General features: G+C 39.8%; 1 protein-coding gene across 2 annotated transcripts in view; it reads right to left on the bottom strand.

The window, feature by feature from the left end:
- The window catches only part of SNTG1 (syntrophin gamma 1), a 478,642-nt gene that overhangs the window by 295,520 nt on the left and 168,907 nt on the right, over positions 1-14,215 (bottom strand). The gene's annotated exons all lie outside the window — the stretch shown is intronic.

Raw genomic sequence — 14,215 nt, 5'->3', positions numbered from 1 at the left:
TGGTGAGGAACAGTCCACGTCAGGGTTATTCTGTTAACGTGTGGCTTTTCAAGGTCCTAACATTCGGCAAATCCTAGCTTCAAATTGCGATCCCCATAGTGCCACAGAGCTGTCAAATTCCTCCCAAACTGGAAAAGGCAGAGGAAAAGTGGGCCAAGCACATAGCATGCACGGCTGCTCTGCTCTCCTCTCCCAGATCTTTCCTATATCGTTAGTTCTCCCTTGCTGCCTCTGAGTGTATGTTCTTATAATTGGTCAGCCGTGTGTGTGTGTGTGTGTGTGTGTGTGTGTGTGTACGTCGTGGGGAGGAATAGCAGAAGTAGAAGGTCTTGTATTACATACTGTTCATGGTTTTGTATCAATCTTTTGTTTTTTTATCTTTTCTTTTAAACACTTCAGTGTTGTTGAGCCTCTCTATTGTCTTGGGTTTCCATTTTAATTATCATTTTCGTAATTTCTCTCTTTATATTGCATCTTTCTTAGCATTCAAATTAATTCTGTCTTGCATTTTCCCCAGTAAATGCATTAAAGGCTATACATTTCTCTGTGTCCTACAAATTTTTATATTTAATAATTTCTATATTACAATATTGTATGTATTTGTATACATTTCAATTATGTTTTCTTCTTTGAACGATGAAGTACACAGAAGACAATTTTAATTTCTAAATGTCTTAATTTCAAAATCTATGGGGGTTTTAATGATTTTATTTGGTTACTGATTGTTAATTGTGCTAACTTAATTGTGCTATAGTCAGAGGATACAGTCTATGTGATACCGATACTTGTTTTATGGACTTGATTCGGAAGAAATATATTTTCTCCACAAGCCCAGCCCAGTTCTATATACAACCTATTCTGCACAACATGTGTTTCTGTAAAGCAAATTCACTCATAAATGATTCATTAATAAAGTAATTATTTTGGAATAGAAGAAAAATTGTATTTGTTCATCCACAATCTATCCCAGGCAAGAGTAGGTAGAATGACGGTAGAATTATGACCTCTGTTTGGAAATGGAAGTCTTCAACGTTACTGCTACCCTGGCAGGAAAAGCATTGCAGCACCCCCCTTGAGATGCTAGGAACCAGGCTCCATCCTAGGAACAAGTCCTCAGGGCTCCATCCCCGAGAGGTGCCGTCCCGCTCGTGCTGCACTTGGCGCTCGCTGCCCTGCTCACCTCCCGCGGTCTCGCTAACCGAGCACACTGGTCAACTGGGGGAAACAGCCCCCTTTCAAACCAGGTCCCTAAAGCAGCACGGTTAAGAGACTCCATCTGGCTGTCTCTGTACCCACCAGCCATGGTCCAGATAAAGCTGACACATCATTTCCGTTCTATTGTTTTGGCACATTTTCAGTCACCACTGTGCCAGCATCTGTTCACACTCATACATCTGCACGGGCAGCACAGGACTCCCTCGGGTCCCAATTACTCCTTTTTGTTTGCTGCTCTTGTTACAAAGAGATATAGGTTTTGTACTGTCCCCCCCAACTCGCCTTTTCTCAGAAGACTTGCTGTTTTTTCTGTATATTTTTGCAGAACAAAATGATTTTCAAGACGTATACAATGTTTTAGAAAAGATATATCTCTATGTCCTTTGGTTTTACTTTATAATTTGTGTGGTTCAAATCTTTCATACACTTACTATCAATTTTGAAGACAAGTGTATTAAAATCTCCCCAAAGATCTGTAGATATGTCCATTTCTTCTTGTAGTTCTTTCACTTTTGGCTTTACATATTTTTAATTTATGCTACTAGGTTCATAAAAATTTAGAATTGTTCGTTTCTCCTACTTGGATCAAATTTCCTGTTTGATCTCTAGAAAGGCTTCTGTTCAGAAGCTCTATTTTGTCTTATGTTAATAAAATTACACTTCTCCTGTATCATCTGCCTTTCATATTCTGATTATTTTATCTGGTAACTCCGCCACGTTGGTCCTGGAGTTCGTTGCTTCTGTTATACTTGCTCCTTGTGGCTTGTAAGCTCAGGTTTCATGTGATTTTAAGGACTGTGAGATTATGATCAATGACATTTAGTCTACAGGATTTTTGAGGCTCTGATTTAAGGAGGAATCCCATTATTCATCCTGTCAGGTACCAGGAAGGGTCACCAACTGGGACCTTCTTAAAGTAAATTCCAGCTTTATGTCTTCGGGGGTCCCCAGCAGCGGAGTTGAGCCTGGGGTAAAGTATAGGTTGGAGCAGACTGTCATTGGAGACTCCTTGCTAAAGCTGCTGTCTCTCCACATAAGCAGTAAGGTCTACCCTCTGCCTTACCCTTTGAGGGCTTTACATTACCAGCCTTTCCTTGAGAAAAGCACCTTTTGGAGCCTGTTTCAGTGAGGGATTCCCATGATTTTCCACCTTGTGCAGGATGGAAGTTTTGTCTTCTTCCTTCCTCATGAACCCCATTAAAATGGAGAGATTCAGGTCATGCAGGATCAAGAATGCTCTCAGGGCAGCCCAGCTTTGGTGCTTTATTACGCTTCCAATTTGTTGTTTCCATCTCTAAGGATTTCTGCCACTTTCTTGCCAACTCAATTCCGCACATAGAGAGCATATTTGTATTAGTTTTTTAATACCATGTATTGCAAAGTTTATTTAGGTAATTAGTTTGCCACATTGCTGGAATAAGAACTCTGATTGTGGTTCTATTTTATCCTCTGTGCTCCAGTATCTTTAAAATTCCCATAACTAAAACACATTATCATGATGATAAAGTATTATTTTAAGCATAATGGCATTTGTTTAATTGAAACCTTCACTGTGATTCCCTCTACTAGAAAGAAAGCATAGGGACTATGTAATCACTGTACTTCATACGTTCTTATACCTCTGAAGATGAATAGCTTTTATTTTTCCTTAATAATATGTAACATAGGTAGTAGTGAGCATTAAATAGGTATGAATATATAACAACTAGTAATGAGTATTCTTAGATACTGGAATCTAACGCAGTCAAATATGAATGAATTCTTTTTTCTATGAACTTAGCATGTTTTTTTTCTTAAACATCTAGGCTGGTTGAAGGGTGTTTAGAAGCCAAGCACAGCAAGCAATGCCACACATTCTTTCATGCCTTTAACCCTGTAATTCCCTACAGCCTTCCTTAAACTCTCTCTATGCCGTGGGGTTGCTGTAAGCGCGCTGCTCCCGCGGTCCAACAGAAAGCACTGTTCTCATTTTCTAAAGCAGCTTTTGTGTCAGGAGTCTGAGTTTTAACTATTAGGAAAAAATGAGAAAATCCAAATACCCAAAAGTCACTAGTTCATGATGAAATAATATCTCAGAAGTTGAAACACATACAAAGCTCTCCTGTCTCAAAGTGTGAGGTGATGTGGTATTTATGTTGTGTTTGATTTTATTCCTGGAGGAGAATTAATAATAATAAAGTTAAGAAAAGGAATCAAAGTCCCCAAACTGAGCTGATGCACCCTCTTTTTTCCAAGGCCCAGAATGAGTTCAGCCTCCAGTCTTTTCCTCATCTCCAGATGCACCTGCTCTTCCTCAGCTTGTTGATGTGGTAACAGCACAGAGCTGGAAAGCAGAACAAGTCTGCATCACTTCCCTGTCGCCGTCGGGGTCTTTTGGAAGCCAGGTAATCTTTCTTAGTCTCAGAGTTTGTAGAGTTGTCATGATAGGAATATTTTTATTAAATGTGAAAACAATGCTTTGTAGAATATAAAAGGACATTTAATGTAATAGGTTTTAATATCGTTAAGTCTTCCTTAGATACTAGAGTTGGCTTTGTGTGCTTCCACTCAACTTTTTTCTATCAAATCTACCGTTGGCCCCTTTTCATTATATGGAATGAGATAAGAACATTACTATATAATCACCACCTCTTACAAAGGTGCTGAATAGCAATATAAATGGGCAACTGGATTTTACTGCCAAGATGGGGAGTAATATTTTAAAAACTGATTTTGACATACAGGAGACATACAGGGCTATTCCTTAGCCCTCTGGACTATCTCCCCAGTAACTGAAAGGAGGTCTACTACTTTACTAATGTAACTCTCATCACAGGCTAATGTGACTTTTATTAGACTTTCCTATATACGATTATACATCAGCAATATGAAATGAGTTACAATATCAATATACTAGCACTACTTAGTTAACATTTAAATGTGTAAACATTCACACCATGACGAAGCTTTACTTTTACTAAATTAATATATCTAGGCCAAGTTGAATTACAGGCGTTGGCAAATTTATTCCATTAATACTAACAAGCCTTAAAAATACTTTATGTGTTTACCCTTGAACTGCTTTTCCCCAAACTTAATAAATAAGTCTCATATTTCTGTTAAGTACTAACAGGAAGACATTTGGTGTGTTGACCAATCTCTGTCCCAACACACCTTGCAGTAGTGGCATTGCAAATGCTATACTGGGTCTGGAGATCAAGATGGCAGAGTAGGAGGACTCAGAACTCACCTCCCCACCAGGAACACATAAAAAATACACCTACATCGGCAACAACTCTCACTGAAAACTAACTGAAGACTAGCAGAAAGCCTCCTGCGCAACCAAGGCTGCCCCAGGGAGTCGGGTAGGAAGGAAAGAGGAACGGCTGGGTTGGGACCTGTGCTCTTGGCAGGGGGCCCAGAAGAAAAGGGAGATTGCACAGGTCAGCGCCCTCCCTGGGGCGTGAGGACTTCAAGCCACATCTTGGGCGCCCAGCTGTAGCGTCCCCCAAAGGGAAGATGAGCCCCCTGCCTGGTTGGAGGGCTGAGGGAAGCCGGACTCTGCTGGCGAGGCGTGATGAACACTGGCTTTCTCCCAAAGCTGGGTGGGGAGGGTGGACTGAGAACGCACTGGTGGCGGACTTGTTGCCTGCAAATGCCCCGCCTCCCACGACGTGCCCTGGCCTGAGACAAGTGAACACCCTAGCGCCGTTTGCCGCAGCTACACAGAGGTGCATAGGTGGCCACAGCTGGAGAAAAAGCTCAGCCGTGAGAAGCTGTGGCAGCTCAAACCCTAAGCAGCGTCTGAACTTGGAGGGAGCGGCCATTACTGACCGTTCCAAGGTGGCACACCAGAGGCAGATCTCCGAGGACGGCCAGACCACTAAGCCCCATCCCGACTCTCATGAATATGCACACCGGCCCCTCTGGCTCCAGCACAGGCCCCCTCTGGGGCTGAGGGTGCCAGTACTGGGAGGGAAAGAGCACTCACTTAAAGGGGACTAACTGACCCAGCTTGGGCCCGAACCTCAGGGCTTCTGCTCCAGCAACTTGGGACCACACGCTGTCCAATAGGGCAGTGGCAGCAACTGAGCAGAGCGGAAGCCCCGCCTCACACCTGGCTCTGGCCCTGGCCCTCCTTCTCCAGCCCCACCTACCAAGGCGATGGCTGCCAGCACACCTTGAGGAAAGACATAAATTCTGTTCATCTCAAATCCAGCTCTCCCTTCAAAGCCACAATGGAAAATAGCATGCAGTTTCCTATAAAAACTAAAAACAGAACTACCATAGGATCCAGCAATTCCACTGCTAGTTATACATTTGAAGAAAATGAAAACACTAATTTGGAAAGATATATATGCACCCTGATGTTCATAGCAGCCTTATTTACAATAGTCAAGATATGGAAGTAACTTAAGTGTCCATTGACAGATGAATGGATTGAGAAGATGTGGTATATATATATATATATATATATATATATATATATAAAATGGAATATTACTCAGCCATAAAAAATGAATTCTGCCATTTGCAGCAATGTGAATGGACCTGGAGAGTATTATGTTTAGTAAAATAGGTCAGAGAAAGATAAATACTCTGTGTTATCACTTATATGTGGAATCTGAAAAATAAAAGAAATGAATACATATAACAAAACAGAAACAGACTCACAGATATAGAGACTACACGAGTGGTTACCAGTGGGGAGGGGGCGGGGGGAGAGGGAAGACAGTCTCATGTGATCAAGAGATATAAACTACTATATAAAATAAATATGCATCAAGGATCTATTGCACAGCACAGAGAAATACAGCCATGATTTTGTAATAAATGGAGCATAACCTATAAAAATACTGAATCACTATGTTGTGCACCTGAAACTAATATTTGTAAATCAACTATATTTCAATAAAAATAAATAAATAAAATAATTGAAATTGAAAAATGTTATTCTGGCATGTATTTTGGGGTGAATACATCTAATTTTTCAAAAATTATTCACTAACCTACTTTTTCAGTTAATTGTTGACACAAAATTGTAGCAACTTTCCTCTACTTATTAAAATAATCCTAAGACACTACACATTTCATCTTCTAATTCTACATTCAAATATGATTCATGCATATACAATTTTTTTACTGCCAAAAAAGTTGTTATTATTGCATCCTAGGCCTAGAAAAAATTCCTTGATTCACGTGGTCTAGTATACACTATTTCCCACAAAATCTGAAACAAATTTTTCTAAGTAATTTACAATAAACATGTCATAGTACTATCTCTTTCCTCCAAGTCTATCACCACTCTTTAAAGTGTAAATTTATTGAATTTCTTTATTTTCTTTTCACCAGGTTCTCATAAAAACCTAATACATGATTACTGACAAAATAAGACATATCTCTCCTTCAGTAAGGCACTGTCTTATTGGAAAAATGAGTTCCATATTTGAAAAGCAGTTGAAAAAAAATGATATATAAAACCATCATCAAAAAATCTACAAACAATAAATGCTGGAGAGGGTGTGGAGAAAAGGGAACCCTCTTGTACTGTTGGTGGGAATGTAAATTGATACAGCCACTATGGAGAACAGTACGGAGATTCCTTAAAAAACTAAAAATAGAACTACCATACGACCCAGCGATCCCACTACTGGGTATATACCCTGAGAAAACCATCATTCAAAACGAGTCCTGTGGGCTTCCCTGGTGGTGCAGTGGTTGGGAGTCTGCCTGCCAATGCAGGGGACACGGGTTCAAGCCCTGGTCCGGGAGGATCCCACATGCCGCGGAGTAACTGGGCCCGTGCACCACAACTACTGAGCCTGCGCGTCTGGAGCCTGTGCTTCGCAACAAGAGAGGCCGCGGTAGTGAGAGGCCTGTGCACCGCGATGAAGAGTGGCCCCCACTTGCCACAACTAGAGAAAGCCCTCGCACAGAAACGAAGACCCAACAAAGCCATAAATAAATAAATAAATAAATAAATAAAAACGAGTCATGTACCAAAATGTTCACTGCAGCTCTATTTACAATAGCCAGGACATGGAAGCAACCTAAGTGTCCATTGACAGACGAATGGATAAAGAAGATGTGGTACATATATACAATGGAATATTACTCAGCCATAAAAAGAAACGAAATTGAGTCATTTGTAGTGAGGTGGATGGACCTAGAGTCTGTCATACAGAGTGAAGTAAGTCAGAAAGAGAAAAACAAATACTGTATGCTAACACTTATATATGGAATCTAAAAAAAAAGAAAAAAAAATGGTTATGAAGAACGTAGGGGCAGGACAGGAATAAAGATGCAGATGTAGACAGTGCACTTGAGGACACAGGGAGGGGGAAGGGTAAGCTGGGACGAAGTGAGAGAGTGGCGTGGACTTACATACACTACCAAATGTAAAATAGATACTAGTGGGAAGCAGCCGCATAGCACAGGGAGATCAGCTCGGTGCTTTGTGACCACCTAGAGGGGTGGGATAGGGAGGGTAGGAGGGAGACGCAAGAGGGAGGAGATATGGGGATATATGTATATGTATAGCTGGTTCACTTTGTTATAAAGCAGAAACTAACACACCACTGTAAAGCAATTATACTCCAATAAAGATGTTAAAAATAAAGAAAGAAAGAAAGGGGGAAAAAAACTGATGACTAATATACCTTTGCAACTAAACTGGGTATTAGTCATAAGAACTTTTTTGTGCTGATTCTTATCACTCTGTGGCAAATACTATATGAACAGCTACCCAGGAAAATGTAATTCAACTCACAACCTCCTCCTAAAAATTCTCCAGAATGTTTGAACACTATTGGATTTTGAGTCTAAGAAGATATGTCTCTGCCTATCGACTCTCTTGAATGAGAAGGCTTAGACTCAATCAGTTATTTGGATTACAATTTTTTATCTGGATTGGTAACACTTTTCAAATTGGTTTGAATAACAAATCTATCCTTGGTCTCCTATTTTGTGAATCTCATTGATCCTCATCATTGTCACCTTGAACATCAACCATAAAATCTGAGGAAATCAGCGCTTACACTTGGCCAGTTATGGATGACAGAGTCAAGCAGGAATACGGTCCCAACGACCCTACTCCTTAGTTAGATAATATAATACGATAACGAATTGCCATCTTTAGGTGCAAGTTTTTGTTCTTCTTACTGACCGTTTCACAACATGACACATTTAATTATCTTGCTCTCAAGTGTCAATGCAGATAAAAATGAAAACTAATGAGCCCTGTTCAGACCGTGATATGTCATACAATGCCCTTTATATGGCTTATTTTGATTTCATTATAGTGACAAATTATATAGAGGAAAGAGAAAAATTATTTCTCTCTGTGCCTCTTGTCCATCCTTCAGCCAATGGTTTCCAATATTAAAATGTTTCCTATATCGATACACATATGTAAAATATACACAAACATAGCTTCATCTTTCACAGAAACATTAGAGTATCTTGCAATATGGCCCTGTTCATTATAATAAAACGTGAAAATGCCCATTCATCTGTAACATGCGGTAATATCTGAGAGCTATAGAAAAGTATCAGTTTTATTTTTATTTTTTTTAATTAATTTTTATTGGAGTACGGTTGCTTTACAGTGTTGTATTAGCCTCCACTGCACAACAAAATGAATCGGCCATTCACATAGAGAGAAGCCCTCCCTTTTGGACTTCCCTCCCATTTAGGTCACCACCGAGCACTAGGCGAGTGAGTTCCCTGTGCTCTACAGCATGTTCCCATCAGCTGTCCATTTTAAACAGAGTATCAATAGTGTATATGTGTCCAGCCCAGTCTCCCACTTCCTCCCACCCCACCCCTTTCCCCCTTGGTATCCATACATTTGTTCTCTACATCTGTGTCTCTATTTCTGCTTCGCAAATAAGATCATCTATAAAAGGATCGATTTAAAAAAATGTATTTAGTTAAATAGAGCCCAATGTATTTGTCAAGTTCTGTATCTAACATTATTTTTAAGTGCTGTTAAGCAAAAAAGTGAATACAATATTTTAATTTTTACATAAAAAATTATACCTGCAAATCTCCTGAAGAATACCATCCTACAAAATTCTAGGCTGATTATTCTGTTTTTCTCTTTTGATGTGCACGTGTTGTGTTTTAGTTGAGACAAGCCTGGTTGGTCCTGCCTTGAAACACAGGTCCCCCCAGACAGGGGCCCCCACAGCAGGCGGTGCAGGAGGAGACGTCCGGAGGTCGGGGCACAGACAGAGTAGACCCAACAACCGCGCTCCAGCTGCCATGACTGGGAGACAAGACACAGGTTTGGTTTGGTTTGTCTGTTTTCCCTCCAGCATCACAGCCGCTGGAAGCGCCACAGGTGAAGCTGGACAAGGTCTCCCTGAGACGCACAGGCGGCTGTGAGTCGGGCAGTGATTTCCCCCCGCTCCTGCGATATCACTTTCCTACTGTCCTTAAGCTTTGTCAGGAAACCGCCTCACTCCTGATTTGTTTACATCGCTATTATCTATTTGCTTTGCGCTTCTCATTCTACGTTCTAAGTGTCAAAGACTAGGGTTGACAAATGAAAAAGGTTTCCTGGCCCCAAATCAAACTGTTATTAGAGATATAGATTAATATTGAATCAGGTCAGGCCACTTTCATTGCACAAACAACACTGAGGAAATCCTCAGGAGCAGAAAACACAACAGTAGAAGGCGGCACAGGAGATGCACTCTTGACCCCGATCTTCCTGGTCCCTACAAAATACAAAACTGCCACACCCCTCCACTCCCAAACAATCCAGTTCAAAGCAATCTCAGTTACAGTAGAATTGTGCATTCATGTGTTTATGGGTGTACCATGAATCCCTCTCTTACTCAGCATATATCATATATATATTTATGCCAATTCTTGCATACATTTTTCTTATAAATAATTAGAGAACTATTTTATAGTATTGAATACGTCTTTGTTTTCATGGTATGTTAATGGTGCTCAGTTAACTTCCAGTTATAATGTAGTTTCCATGAGGAATATATAATCTGTCCTATGATGATCTTTACAAAACTGTGAAAAAAACACAAACAAAGCAATCTCGGTTTTTCTGGTCTATGTAAAAATAAAGAGAAGGTAAAATTTGGGCTTTTCTAATGCTGCAACTGAAAATGAAATCATATTTCATTCTTCCAAAAGTTCAATGGCAAAACACTTTAGATTATTTTCAGATCAACTCATAAATATTTATACTGATGCCAAAAATCATTCCTGGAATGCCCCCCAAAAAGTGGTATGTGGTGTGCCATAGCCTACATAATCTACAAGTGATTTCATCCGCACTCCTTCCATTCCCTTTGGGTTTGTTCTGCCGCTCAATATTCAATCATAAGAAAATAATTCCGTAAAACAGGCCCGTTTGAAAGAAGTGCTTACACAGAATTCTTCATTGAGAAATCCCTGTTCGTTTGTTAAGCTGTTCACACACACACACACGTGCACACAGGATGGTCTATTCCCTTCCAGAAATGTCTACTGAGCATCTTCTCTGCGTGAGGAGACCCTTGGTCCTGCTGCATACGTAAAGATGCTCAGGTTCTGCACCTCGACAGGGAAGGTGCCACACGTGCACACCACAAAGACACGACGGGATGTGTGGTAGGGCTACATAAGCAGCACAGGCAATGAACCGTAAGCAGTTTAGAGGAGAGAAGATGTTTCCAGATGGCGGTGACGGGGGGAGGCATCACTGGGAAGTTGTTCACCGTCGCGCAGGCAGCCTGGTCCGGGCTGGAACCGCATGACACGTTCTCTGACAGAACAGTTCAGAGAGCGTTCCAACTAAAATTTCTATTCAAATTGGTCAGCGTGATCTTAAACACACACACAGCTGCTCCAAGGAAGTAAATGGTACTTCTGAATTCCTGCCAGCCACACTGCCTTGTGGACAAACCACATCTGACCTGCTCCGTTCCACAGTGTGTTTAGAATTTGAATTATTCTGCCACTCCGTGCAGCGACAACATGGCAGAGATGTGAGTTAACCATCTCGTACCACTGTGGCACCTTGTAATGGAAAAACAAAGTACTTACCGTTTTTCTTATGGTGAAGTATTAGCTTTTTGTCCTCATTGGTCTCTCCCACTTGCCCATGAATTCTTGGAGAGGAGGGCTATGTATATTTATTTCTATATCACACATCACTTATGTGCTCAGAGAATGTTTGCCAATGAATGCCCAATGGGTATGGAGTGATCATGTTACAGCCTCCATGTAATCCTGCAGCCCAACACTAAGTTCTAGTCATTCTATAGAGACGTATTTCTCCTACAAGTGAATGTCATTACTCAGCTTGAACAGAATCCCTATCATTCAGTAGGGGGTATAATCTGCATATCTTTACTGATGGTTAAAATGGTCCCTTATCTGGAACCGGATGAATACTGGAAGAGAAGTGTTGCCCAGGCAACAGAGCTGCTTTGTTTGAATGGCTTTCTTTATTATCACAATGGAAGTTAAAAGATATAATGTTCTAGAAATTACTGAGTTTGTATAAATAAGTGTGGTGATGAAGAGAATGAGAAAAAGAACTACCACTTGTAAGTGAAAGATAACATTTCTGGACTCTTTCATAGTTGTTTGGATTGTATAACCCATTTATATTCATTAAAAATTATTGAAAACCCTGAAGAAATTCAGGAGTTTATCACAGTACACATATCCAAGTCTGACATTTATTTTGTATTTCTTAATTTTCCGTGTCTCCTTTTGAAATGTGAGCATCTTGAAAGAAGCCTTGTTGATCTTGTTCACAGAGGTTAACTCACATTCTAGGAATTCAAGAGACAGAATGACAGGAAAATAAATTTTGAGATTGGGTGTCTGACACACTGTAGCATGTAGATCTTTTTGTCCCATTAAAACAAAATAATTTTATATTTGCAACTGCAGCATTTTGTATAAAAATAAAACACTTTTAAAAAATATTTGTTATCTCCCTTTTAAAAAGAATTGGAAGTGGAATCTCACCACTCATTCGTTGATAATTATTTCATTTTTCTTAGAAGTGCCTTAATTGAGAAGTATTAACACAGAGCAGCTCTGAAATCAAACTGCTTGGCTTGGGGACTTCCCTGGTGGTCCAGTGGGTAAGACTCCATGCCCCCAATGCACGGGGCCCGGGTTCAATCCCTGGTCGGGGAACTAGATCCCACGTACATGCCGCAACTAAGAAGTGTACATGCCACAACTAAGACCCGGCGCAGCCTAAATAGAGAAATAAATATTAAACAAAACAAAACAAAACAAAACTGCTTGGCTTGGAATTCTAGCTCTTAGTCTGATGGCTTTGTCACCTAACTGGTGCAATGGAGTACAAGACCTCTGGCTACGTAGAGATGCTGTCAGGATGAAAAGAGAAAACACGTCAAGGGTTATTAGCACACTGCATGGCACAAAGGAGAAAATGAAATATAATATTTCTTTGATAATAAAGGTCTTATCAAAATCAGTTCAAATATCAGCAGTAATAGTTTCCATCATTATGGAGTATGCATATGGTACAGAGTAAAAGTGCATTATTTAAACATTTTCTAATTGAGTCAAATAGATTTCTTATATCCCCCCTGGTGTTATATCCTCCTTAGATATAAAATTTATCTGAATATCACCATGCCATAATAATTTGTAAAAATCCACTGTGCATAGCTTAAGACAAAGTACTTTGTCCTGATTGCATTACATTACATGTTTGGGGTCTGATTTTGTTCATACCCTATTTCCGCACTCATTGTTAAACAACATTGATTCTAAAATACTAGACTTCTAGAAAGAAGCAATCATACAGCATCAATGCATGGATTTCAGCCATCACAGGGGCCTTTACATGGCACACAGTGTCTGGAAAGACCCATGACCTGGCTAAGAGAAAAGTTACTTAGTGACTAAGTACAATTAGGACTGGCTTCTAATCTGGTTCACTCTTACCCTGCTGCTTCCAAGAATTAAAGTACCGTGAAACTAATCCTTTTTAAGCAATTGTTGGGATTATTACAATACTCCTTTGAGTTACTGAAGAAATCCTTGAGTGTCACAAATCAAATGGTGGGAATCCCCCTTTTATTTTATCATGGCCAACTCTGTTTAGCAACGAAGGGGGCTATCGTCACCTTATTTTTATTTGGTTTTCGGGTTAGACTGATTTTCAACAGATTTATTTTCACATTTATGTCATTCCTAGGGTAATCTTTACAGGGATGTCCTTGCAGTTTACCTCTAAGATATCTAGGCCAGAAAAAAATTGGCTGGCAGGGAAAAGACAGAAAAACACTGGCAGGATAATCCACTGTGAGCACAATGTATGCCCAGATAATCCAGGATTGACTTCAGTCATTTCAGTGCCACCTTTGTTGGACAACAAAAAGATGTCTAGTCAGATCTAGGTATAATGGGGATAATTTAAAATAGAAAGAAATTCAAAGCTCTTCACTTGAAGAAAGTAACTCTTACTTGCAGACACACTTTGAGGTTCACAACATAGATGGCTGGACTGTCAGCCACCCAGACTTGAGGTAATTGAACACCCTGTTCTTGGTCTAATACATTAGTAAACTGTTTAGATTAAATTCTGTGTCTATGTACAAAAAGGTATCCACTACAATTTTTTTGGGGGAAAATCATTATGTATTTTTCATAACCTTATAAAACTGAAAGGTCTCTAAGGCAGGGATGCCCTTTACAGAGCTCATCAATAAGAACAGAATTATTAGGTTTAAATATTATACATTTGCTACAAGAATTGCATTGACATTGCGTACCTCCGTTTAGTCATTCTGTATTCCTTTTATAATTTATTTTTTAAACTTGAAGTATTATATCATTCTTCACTACAAATATAAGCAGATTTTATTACAAACACATGTGCTTTTTAAAATCCACCAAAGTGCATGAGAAAGTAGTACAGTGAAATTTTGCATTAACCCTATAATGACCCTGTCTCTCTGGTCCTAAGAACCATTAGGAATGTCCAAGCAAAAAGTATACATTTCAATCTTTTCTGCAT

This window comes from Balaenoptera physalus (genome assembly GCF_965194825.1).
Source record: "Balaenoptera physalus genome assembly, chromosome: 17".
NCBI classification, from domain to species: domain Eukaryota; kingdom Metazoa; phylum Chordata; class Mammalia; order Artiodactyla; family Balaenopteridae; genus Balaenoptera; species Balaenoptera physalus.
Note: the sequence above shows the minus strand (reverse complement) of the source record. Positions and strands in the feature narration are given on the sequence as shown.